The sequence below is a fragment of the Lepidochelys olivacea genome, assembly GCF_965140295.1.
Source record: "Lepidochelys olivacea isolate rLepOli2 genome assembly, chromosome: 2".
Lineage (NCBI taxonomy): Eukaryota > Metazoa > Chordata > Testudines > Cheloniidae > Lepidochelys > Lepidochelys olivacea.
Genome location: NC_140412.1, coordinates 9,334,194 through 9,345,384, shown reverse-complemented (window position 1 = coordinate 9,345,384; position 11,191 = coordinate 9,334,194). Strand labels below are relative to the sequence as shown.

The 11,191-nt window shown below is 48.0% G+C and overlaps 1 long non-coding RNA gene across 1 annotated transcript; it reads right to left on the bottom strand.

Moving 5' to 3' along the window:
* Window positions 1-3,463: 3,463 nt before the first annotated feature.
* Window positions 3,464-9,338, bottom strand: LOC311516689. The gene is made up of 3 exons (XR_014710484.1): window positions 9,271-9,338; window positions 4,071-4,164; window positions 3,464-3,718 (listed from the first exon to the last, which is right to left on the bottom strand). It is a non-coding gene; the product is annotated as an uncharacterized lncRNA (long non-coding RNA).
* Between the last annotated feature and the right edge of the window lie 1,853 nt (window positions 9,339-11,191).

The following is an 11,191-nucleotide window of genomic DNA, read 5'->3' as shown; positions in this document are numbered from 1 at the left end:
TCTGTCCTCTCAGGACCACTTCACACTGAGCAAACATCAGCTAATCTGTATGGCGTGTCGATAAAGCAAATAAGCATTATACTGCCATAGTGACAAGCGCTCTATAAAGCACTGCCATCGGGACAAGCAAGGCAGAAACCAGTCAGTCATACGAACTTGGCTGCCCAAGTCCAGGGATGCTAAAGGCAAAAAGCACTTTGCAGGATCAGGGCCAAAGTGAGTTGTCCAGAGTCCCTGAGAAAAGTCAGTGGCAGACTTAGGAATAGAAGCCAGGAGTCCTGGCTCACAGCCTCCTGTTCTTGCTGCTAGATAAATAAGAGGAAACCCTTTTTGCAGTGCGTTCAAACAGACAATGGACCCACTTGCCAAAGGAGGTTGTGGGAGCAAGGAAGTAATTAAAAATTGACACTGACAGCTGCTAGGGGGCAAGAAAAAAAAAGATTTGCTTAATGACTTAATGGTTAATTTATCCCCCAAACCGCAGTACATCACTTGTTGTTTATTTCCCCAAGTTTTGCTGCTAACCAGTTTTGCTTGGCAGATGTAGGAGAGAGACAAGGGAATCTATTCATCTGGGCACAGGTAAGTAACCAATGAAATCAGAGTGGAACAGTGAACTTTTAGTTCATACCACAAATCCAAATGTCTGTGACTGATTAAAACCACCACAAAACAAAACAGAGAGTTGTTACCATTCGTGCAGCGAGACATCTGGCGGCCAGTGAAAGGAATTAGAAGGCCTTGTCTCAGAATAGATCTTGCTAGCAGAGAAGGATGGATGGACAGCAGGCTACCTATCACCACCAGCACCGGGGCTCTTCTCTGAGATCCCTATGAATCCTGCATCACGGGAATGAATGGGAAATAGTGCTGCGCTGAAGACTGGCACAAACATCTCCCAGAACATCCCCATGACTGCGCCTTTTATGGTGTATTCTGAATTCAGGAGACATCAGTGAGACGTGACAGACATTGGATGGGCTGGGGATCTGAGTGGCCAGGAGCATCACCTCAGGAGTTCTGCTTTCTGGACTGTGATGACCAATACAATGCCTTTCGATAGCACCTCCCCTCTGAGGAGCGGAGAGGGCTTTACAAAGATGGTTAAATAGCCTCCTTTCACAATGGGGACACAAGCACATATATCTACACAGTGTTCTGGAGCAAGCCTCTCAGCTTGGGTCCACAGACTCGGGCTAGTGTGCCAGTGCCAGTGTTCTAAAAATAGCGGAAGAGCTATGAAGTTGCAGTTCAGGCCCTGAAGTGGAGGGAAGAGGGTGGGCTTCAGAGCCCAAGCTTCAACTTCAAAGTGCTGCCCTGGACAGCTATTTTGAGAGAGCTAGCACAAGCAAGAGGAAGACCAAGGGCAGGGTAGGCCTGTTACTCAGTTTGTGGGGGGGAAACATTAACAGAAAATGTGGAAATTGCAGAAGTGCTAAATGCCTTTTTTTGCTTCAGGTTTTCACCACAAAGGTTAGTAGCAATTGGATGTCTAACAGTGAATGCTACTGAAAAGGAGGTAGGATCAGAGGCTAAAACAGGGAAAGAACAAGTTAAAAATTACTTAGACAAGTTAGATGTTTCCAAGTCACTGGGGCCTGATGAAATACAGCCTAGAATCAGAGCGTCCCATCCATAGGATGGACCGGGGCAACGGCCCCTGACCCTGTGCTTTGGGGAGCCCCACACTTCGGGATGTGGGGTCCAGGGCAGCCTGGGGGGGGGGGGAGTCAGTGCGGGTTCCTTCCACTTAGGAAGGAACAATCAGTTGCACACGTACAAATGGGAAATGACTGCATAGGAAGGAGTACTGTGGAAAGAAATCTGCGGGTCATAGTGGATCACAAGCTAAATATGAATCAACAGTGTAACGCTGTTGCAAAAAACAAAAACCAAAAACAAACAAACATTCTGGGATGTATTAGTAGTAATTCTTCCTCTCTACTCCACATTGATTGAGCCTCAGTTAGAGTATTGTGTCCAGTTCTGGGTGCTACCTTTCAGGAAAGATGTGGACAAATTGGAGAAAGTCTGGAGAAGAGCAACAAAAATGATTAAAGGTCTAGAAAACATGACCTCTGAGAGAAGACTGAAAAAATTGGGTTTGTTTAGTCTGGAGAAGAGAAGACTGACAGGGGACATGATAACAGTTTTCAAGTACATAAAAGATTGTTACAAGGAGGAGGGAGAAAAATTGTTCTTGTTAACCTCTGAGGATGGGACAAGAAGCAATGGGCTTAAACTGCAGCAAGGGCAGGTTAGGCTGGACATTAGGAAAAACTTCTTAATTGTCAGGGTGGTTAAGCAGTGGAATAAATTGCCTAGGGAGGTTGTAGAATCTCCATCATTTTTAAGAGCAGGTTAGACAAACACCTGCCAGGGCTGGTCTAGATAATACATAGGCCTGGTCTACACTCTGAGTTGAGGTCGAATTTAGCAGCGTTATCTCGATTTAACCCTGCACCCATCCACACGACAAAGCCTTTTTTTTCGACTTAAAGGGCTCTTAAAATCGATTTCTTTACTCCACCCCTGATGAGGAGATTAGTGCTGATATCAGCCTTGCCGGGTCGAATTTGGGGTATTGTGGATGCAATTCGATGGTATTGGCCTCCGGGAGCTATCCCAGAGTGCTCAGTTGTGACCGCTCTGGACAGCGCTTTCAACTCAGATGCAGTGGCCAGGTAGACAGGAAAAGGCCCGCGAACTTTTGAATCTCATTTCCTATTTGGCCAGTGTGGCAAGCTGCAGGTGAGTGCAGAGCTCATCAGCAGAGGTGACCATGCAGTCTCAGAATTGCCAAAGAACTCCAGCATGGACCAAATAGGAGATATGGAATCTGATCGCTGTATGGGGAGATGAATATGTGCTGGCAGAACTCTGTTCGAAAAGATGAAATGCCAAAATATTTGAAAAAAAAATCTCCAGTGGCATGAAGGACAGAGACTATAACAGGGACCCGCAGCCGTGTGAAAATTAAGGAGCTCAGGCAAGCCTACCAAAAAGCCAGCGAGGCAAACGGCCGCTCCAGTTCAGAGCCCCAGACATGCTGCTTCTATGATGAGTTGCATGCCATTCTAGGGGGTGCAGCCACCACTACCCCAACCCCATGCTTTGACTCCATCCAAGGAGTGGGAGGCAACATGGAAGCGGGTTTTGGGGGCGAGGAAGATGATGAGGAGGAGTAGGAAGTTGTAGATAGCTCACAGCAAGGAAACGGAGAAACTGGTTTCCCCAACAGCCAGGATCTGTTTATCACCCTGGACCTGGACCTAGTAACCCCAGAACCCACCCAAGGTGGGCTCCTGGACCCTGAAGGCAGAGAAGGGACCTCTGATGAGTGTACCTTTGTAAATATTATACATGGTTTAAAAGCAAGCATGTTTAATGATTAATTTGTCCTGGCATTTGCGGCCAGTACAGCTACTGGAAAAGTCTGTTAACGTGTCTGGGGATGAAGTGGAAATCCTCCAGGGACATCTCCATAAAGCTCTCCTGGACATACTCCCAAAGCCTTTGCAAAAGGTTTCTGGGGAGGGCAGCCTTATTCCGTCCTCCATGGTTGGACACTTTACCACGCCAGGCCAGTCGCACGTAGTCAGGAATCATTGCAGAACAAAGCATTGCAGCGTACGGTCTCGGTGTTTGCTGGCATTCAAACAACATCCGTTCTTTATCTCTGTGTTACCCTCAGGAGAGTGATATCATTCATGGTCACCTGGTTGAAATAGGGTGGTTTTAGTAAGCGGACATTCAGAGGTGTCTGTTCCTGCTGGGCTGTTTGCCTGTGGCTGAACCGAAATCTTCCCCGCTGTTAGCCATGCAGTGGGGGGAGGGGTGAAGCCATCAGCCCAGAGAATTGTGTGTGTGTGTGTGGCGGGAGGGGGAGGGGGGTGTTAGTTGGGTTTCTGCTGCACGTGAACTCGGAAACCGCAGCCCTTCCTTTTAAATTGCCAACCCATTGTTAATGGCCAACCCAATGGCTACTTTGTATGGGAAATGAGGGCGCTGCTGTTTGAAGCCATTCCCACATGTTATGAAGGTTAAAGAACCAAAAGACTGTTGCTTACCATGGCACTTGCAAGCCGAATTCTGCTGCCCAGCCCTGAGCGAGTGATCTCTCATGCCAAACCGGCAGACCCTCAGTAAGAGGCAAAATGCGACCTTGGAATGAAAGCACATATGCTATGGAATGTTAACAGCAAGGTTTACAGTGAAAGAGTGTACCCATTGTTCTATAAAATGTGTCTTTTTAACTACCACTCTCCCTTTTTTTCCCCCTCCACCAGCTGCATATGTTTTTCCTTCCCAGAGGCTAGTGAAGATTAGAAGGCGAAAAAAACGCACTCATGATGGAATGTTCTCTGACCTCATGCTGTCCTCCCACACTGACAGAGCACAGCCAAATACATGGAGGCAGACAATCTCAGAGTGCAGGAAAACACAATATGACCTTGAGGAGAGGTGGCGGGCTGAAGATGGTAGGTGGTATCAGCTTGCTGAAAGAAGGCAGGAGTCAATGCTCAGGCTGCTGGAGCGTATGATTGAGCTGCAGGAAAGGGGACAGGAGCACAGATGACCACTACAGCCCCTGTGTAACCAACCACCCTCCTCCCCAAGTTCCATACCTCCTCACCCAGATGCCCAAGAATGCGGTGTGGGGGGGCCCCTCCGGCCACTCCACCCCAGAGGATTGCCCAAGCAACAGAAGGCTGGCATTCAATAAGTTTTAAAGTGCTGTGTGGCCTTGTCCTTCCCTCCTCCACCACCTCTCCCAGGCTACCTTGGCAGTTATCCCCCTATTTGTGTGATGAATAAATAAAGAATGCATGAATGTGAAGCAACAATGACTTTATTTCCTCTGCAAGCGGTGATCGAAGGGGGGAGGGGAGGGTGCTTAGCTTACAGGAAAGTAGAGTGAAACTGGGGGGCGGGGCGGGTTTCCATCAAGGAGAAACAAACAGAACTTTCACACCATAGCCTGGCCAGTCATGAAACTGGTTTTCAAAGCTTCTCTGATGCGCACCACGCCCTCCTGTACTCTTCTAACAGCCCTGGTGTCTGGCTGCACGTAATCAGTGGCCAGGCGATTTGCCTCAACCTCCCACCCCGCTGTAAGTGTCTCCCCCTTACTCTCACAGATATTGTGGAACACACAGCAAACAGTAATAACAGTGGGAATATTGGTTTCACTGAGATCTAATTGAGTCAGTAAACTGCACCAGCGCGCTTTTAAATGCCTAAATGCACATTCTACCACCATTCTGCACTTCCTCAGCCTATAGTTGAACAGCTCCTGACTACTGTCCAGGGTGCCTGTGTAAGGCTTCATGAGCCATGGCATTAAGGGGTAGGCTGGGTCCCCAAGGATAACTACAGGCATTTCAACATCCCCAATGGTTATTTTCTGGTCTGGAAAGTAATTCCCTTGCTGCAGCTGTTGAAACAGACCAGAGTTCCTGAAGATGCAAGCGTCATGTACCTTTCCCGGCCATCCCCCGTTGATGTTGGTGAAACGTCCCTTGTGATCCACCAGTGCTTGCAGCCCCACTGAAAAGTACCCCTTTCAGTTTATGTACTCACTGCCTTGGTGCTCCGGTGCCAAGATAGATGGAACCCATATCCCTATCACCCCACCACAGTTCGGGAATCCCATTGCAGCAAAGCCATCCACTATGACCTGCACATCTCCCTGGGTCACTACCCTTGATATCAGCAGATCTTTGATTGCGTGGGCTACTTGCATCACAGCAGCCCCCACAGTAGATTTGCCCACTCCAAATTGATTCCCGACTGACCGGTAGCTGTCTGGCGTTGCAAGCTTCCACAGGGCTATCACCACTCGCTTCTCAACTGTGAGGGCTGCTCTCATCTTGGTATTCTTGCGCTTCAGGGCAGGGGAAAGCAAGTCAAAGTTCCATGAAAGTGCCCTTAATCATGTGAAAGTTTCGCAGCCACTGGGAATCGCCCCAGACTTGCAACACTATACGCTCCCACCACTCTGTGCTTGTTTCCCGGGCCCAGAATCAGTGTTCCACGCCATGAACCTGCCCAGTTGACGCCGTGATGTGCACATTGCAGGGGTCTGTACTTTGTGAGAAGTCTATGTCCATGTCCTCATCACTCTCGTCACCATGCTGCAGTCACCTCCTCCTCACCTGGTTTCGCTTTTCTTGCAGGTTATGATTCTGCATATCCTGCTGGATAATGCGCGCGGTGTTTATAGTGCTCATAATTGCCATGGTGATCTGAGCAGGCTCCATGTTCCCAGTGCTATGGCATCTGCGCTGAAAAAAGGCACGAAATGATTGTCTGCCATTGCTCTGACGGAGAGAGGGGTGACTGACAACATGGCTTACAGGGTTGGCTTACAGGGAATTAAAATCAATAAAGGGGGTGGCTTTGCATCAAGGAGAAACTGAATGGCCCCCTCAAGGATAGAACTCAAAACGCTGGGTTTAGCAGGCTGTTGATTTCACAGAGGGAGGGGGGAAGGAGAAAATGAATACAAAACAAATCCGATCTATTTCTTGTTTTCATCCACTTCATCTATCTTTATACATCTGGCTGGCAGCAGACAGTGCAGTACGACCGCTAGCCATCGTCATCTCCTAGGTGCTCGGCAGAAGGCGGTGCAGTATGACTGCTGGCCATCGTTGTCTCCTGGCTGCTCATTAGAAGATGGTGCAGTAGAACTGCCGGCAGGACTGAATCGCCAGGAGACGAAACTTAAAAGGGAAATGGCCTGGCTGAGTCACTCCCATGTCTGCCCAGGCACCCCTGACCAACCTCACCAAGGTCGGCTAAAAGAGCACCCAGGAGTACAGCGACGACGACTACCAGTCATACTGCACTGCAGTCATACTGCAGTCATACTGCTGCCAAAACGCAATGAGCTGCTGCTGTGTAGCAATGCAGTACCGCGTCTGCCAGCGCCCAGGAGACATACGGCAACGGTGAGCTGAGCGGGCTCCATGCTTGCCATAGTATGGCATCTGCATGGAAAAAAGGCACGAAACGATTGTCTGCCGTTGCTTTCACGGAGAGAGGGAGGGAAGGGGGGGCCTGATGATTTGTACCCAGAATCACCCGCAACAATGTTTTAGCCTCATCAGGCATTGGGATTTCTACCCAGAATTCAAATGGGCGGCAGAGACTGCAGGAACTGTGGGATAGCTACCCACAGTGCAATGCTCTGGAAGTCAACGGTTGCCTCGATATTGTGGATGCACTCCACCGACTAAATGCACTTAGAGCATTTGTGTGGGGACACATACAATCGACTATATAAAAACGCTTTTTACAAAACCGACTTCTATAAATTCGACCTAATTTTGTAGTGTAGACATAGCCTTAGTCCTGCCATGAGTGCAGGGGACTGGACTAGATGACCTTTCGAGGTCTCTTCCAGTCCTACGATTCTAAGTCCTGCTAGCCCTACTCTTGTGACCCGGGCTGGGAAGCTTGCTCCTGCTTGGTCCAAAATGCTGTGTAAATGTACCCAGAGAGGTCAAGCAATTTGCCCAAACTCACAGCTCATTGACACAATTGCAGCTTAGTCCTGCTTCCCAGTGCTATTTTCTAATCACTGAGCAATGCTCCCTCTTTGGGTATTTCTCCTCCAGGACTGCCTGCTAAAGAGTAAGATGGGGAGGCTAGAAGCATAAGAGTTAGAAAGATCTCGGGACACCTAGTCTACCACTTACTAATGTGAGATTCTTTTCTGCAGGATGTTCACCCGTGGTTTGTCCAGGGCTCCCAGAATCCCTTCTGGCATTGACTGTGCTCACGTGCGTAGTGGGCAAGTGGGTTGCTTCCTAAAGGAGACTATTGCTCATCTCTTGATGATTTCTCCCACTCACTAGGCTCATTTTAGGGCACTGATCCTCAGCCTTGTCCGTATTGGACCATCCCTGCAATTCAGCAATATGAGAAAGGCAGTGCGGTCGTGAATCCCTGCTACCTCTTCATGACCCTGCAGGTCAAGAATCCATCTTAGGACATTTGTCATGATTCACCTTCTGCTTTCTCCGGAGCGAATGGGAAGCAGCTTCTCCAATGAGGTGGAAGAATTAATAGAACTGTAACAGGGACTCTGTCCTCCCGTCACGAATACACAGGGACCCTGCACGAAGCCCTCACGGCCCTCTGCTGTGTACTCGAGTCATCATCCTGCAGCAGAAGCTGCTGAGAATACTCTATAGGACGAGTTCACAAGGCTTCTAGCTCAGATTCTAACGTGTTTGAAGCACATATTTGTTTTCAATGAACAATAATCCATGTGACTTTGAAATGTGCTTTCAGTGAGCTTATTCTCCTGCATTTGTATGAACGGTCAAAAAGAAATGAACATTTCAGCTAATCACAAGTGTATTTTCTTCAGCTTTTTCCCAGCTCTTCCAATAAGTAATAACTAGTACTGGCAGAAAGATTTTGAAAATTAAAAATTACAGTGAAAAATTGGAAGCACTTTTTGCTCACCTCCAGGAATAACTAATGCATGGGATGGCTAACGGCTAAATGTACCAGCAATTTTTTTTAACTGAACTTCAGTGTAGGACTTCAAAGTGTTTGATGTATCTGATGCTAAATCTTCCTGATTTGGTGTCCGCTTTGTTTTCTGACCCCACATCCCTTAATCTGATAGCCCTGCCTGCAGTGAATCATCACACTGTGACATAGTGTGGGATCCCTCGATGAAACTCTATGGTCAGTGTTATGCAGGAGGTCAGAAGATCCAAATAGTCCCCTCTGGCCTTGAAGCCTACATAAATACCTTCGCACTAGTGATATCAACCCCCATTTCCAGAACTTACAACTGTTTTAGAGACAAGAGTTTACTTACTAGAGGAAAATAAAGAGGGCTGGGTTTTTTAATATTGAAACCTAAGGCCGGTCAGGCTTTCGGTGAAACCGAGCAGAGCCCTCAGTGTGGTAAGAGGTAATTTGGAACTCTGACTTCTCTATTTCTATCTCTGCTTCCTTTTCTCCTCTCAGGGGTCACCCAATTAAATGAATAGGCAGCAGATTTAAAACAAACAAAAGGAAGTATTTCTTCACACAACGCACAGTCAAACTGAACTCATTGCCAGGGGATGTGGTGAAGGCGAAAACTATAACTGGATTAAAAAAAGAATTCGATCAGTTCATGGAGAACTTCCTCACAACAAATGGCAGTAACTAAGGGGGAATGCTACAACAAATGGCTGTAACTAATGAGGAGTGCTATGCAGTAGTTAGAGCAGAACGTTGGTTCTGTTCTGTACTTACCGAGACCTCGTGCCATCCTATACCATTGACTGGCAGGGGTGAAATGCTGTGAGCTGCCTTGATTACTAAACAAATGAGATTTAGAGCCAGCCAGGCCGATAACTGGCTATGAAGTTGGATGGAAGTTGTAGCATGGGGAGGACCCAAAGAAAACATTAAGGTCACAGGTCTGGTGTGTTGGGTGCATGCATTCTCTCGCCTTGTGTAGGATTCAGATGTTGCCTGGTTCTGACCTTCCTGATATGCCAAGCATTTCACCAGAAAGGCCTGTTCAGGCTTGTATGGGCTTGCTGGTTAGAGCTAAGCCTTGAAGCAATCTGGTATTTCAAACAAAGAGCCAATGTAGGAGGTATGAGGAGGGGCCAGTCAGTGTTAAACACATCACTATGTCAATGGAACACAACATAAAACTCTCCCTTAAGTTTCCATAAACTTTGGGAACCACTTGCTAGATTGTGTGGCTTTGACACATGGTCAGTATAACAAAGTGGCAGATGTGACATTCAGCATTGCTGAGTATTAGTTTTTACATTTTTTACGGATAGCAGACAGGTAGGATGATGTTGTTCTTCTATCTACCACCATTGCCTAGGGATCCTGCAGTGCTTTACAGACTTCATTGGCGTCCCGCCCCCTCAGCACTGAAATGCACAGGCAACAGCTTCCCTCTTCCCATGCACCAAGTACAATCCCTCCTCAAACCCCATTCTCCCAGGCCTGGGGCATTGGAGAGAGAGCAATGGGCCTTCAGGCAGGAGCATGCGGGTAGAGAGTGAGCAAATGTGCTCTGGGTTCTCTTCCCAGCTGTACCTTTCACCTTGGGAAAGGGACAATCTCGGAGGGTCAGTTCCCCATTTGTAACAGGAGGATAATTTCTTTCTCCCATCCTTATTGGGTTTTGTCACTTTAGACTGTACCCTGCTGAGGGCAGGCATTGTCTCTTACTGTGTTCATACAGCACCTAGCGCAGCGGGCCCAGACCTCAGCTGGAGCTCCTAACTGCTGCCGCAATACCAGTAATAATAGGAATACTTAGTGTCCATCTTAGAGTTAAGAAGCTGGCTTTCAAATGCTCCCTGTGTTTTTGCAGAGTTGCCTTTTATGCCATAATGGTGGTGCCAGATGAATGTGGAGTAGGAAAAAACCCAGTGCAAGTAACTAAACGGATCTTTGAATAACAGTGTCAGGCCCCACACATCTACTCTGCCCTTTGCTCGGGACGGAGCAAGATGGCTTGCTAGATTATGCACAAAATATCTGTTGGTGCCTGCAGCTGCTTAGACGAATGGGGCATTTCAGTGCATGTCTTCTCTGAAGCACCTTTCATTAGTAGAACGTACACCCCAGCCCTGAGCAATGAAAACATTTCGAGCTAGTGGGCTCAATCTCTCCCTGAGAAGAATCAGATCCACTGAACAGCACAAGCTGCTAATCCAGATTCGCACAGCATGAGGGGAGCTGGCTTTGCAGAACACAGCGTACCTTCACGTACAGCCTTCTGGGGGAGACTTTCACCACACAGAGGTGTTGTGGAGAAGGAAGCTTCCTGTGGAAAAGTCAGACTGCTTCTCCAGGTCTAATGAAATCCCACAGCCTCAGGAACTGGATGTCTCAGGGGACTTGTAAGTGTGCGCAAAAACCTTGCGATTGTTGCTCATCAAAATTCAGCCCTGCTCGGTTAAAGCTGTTACCATCAGGAGGCCAGAGGGGAACCTACAGGAGATGAGTGTGGACTTTGTCTGGTTCCTAGCTGACAAATGCTGCATTGCAGTTATCATGAGCTGGTGCCCTTGTGCACACTTTCAGCTGAGAGGCCAAGCAATGAGTAGGCATTTTTTTGCCTCTGTTTTCACTAACAAGGTCAGCTCCCAGACTGCTGCGCTGGGCATCACAAAATGGGGAAGAGATGGCTAGCCCTCTG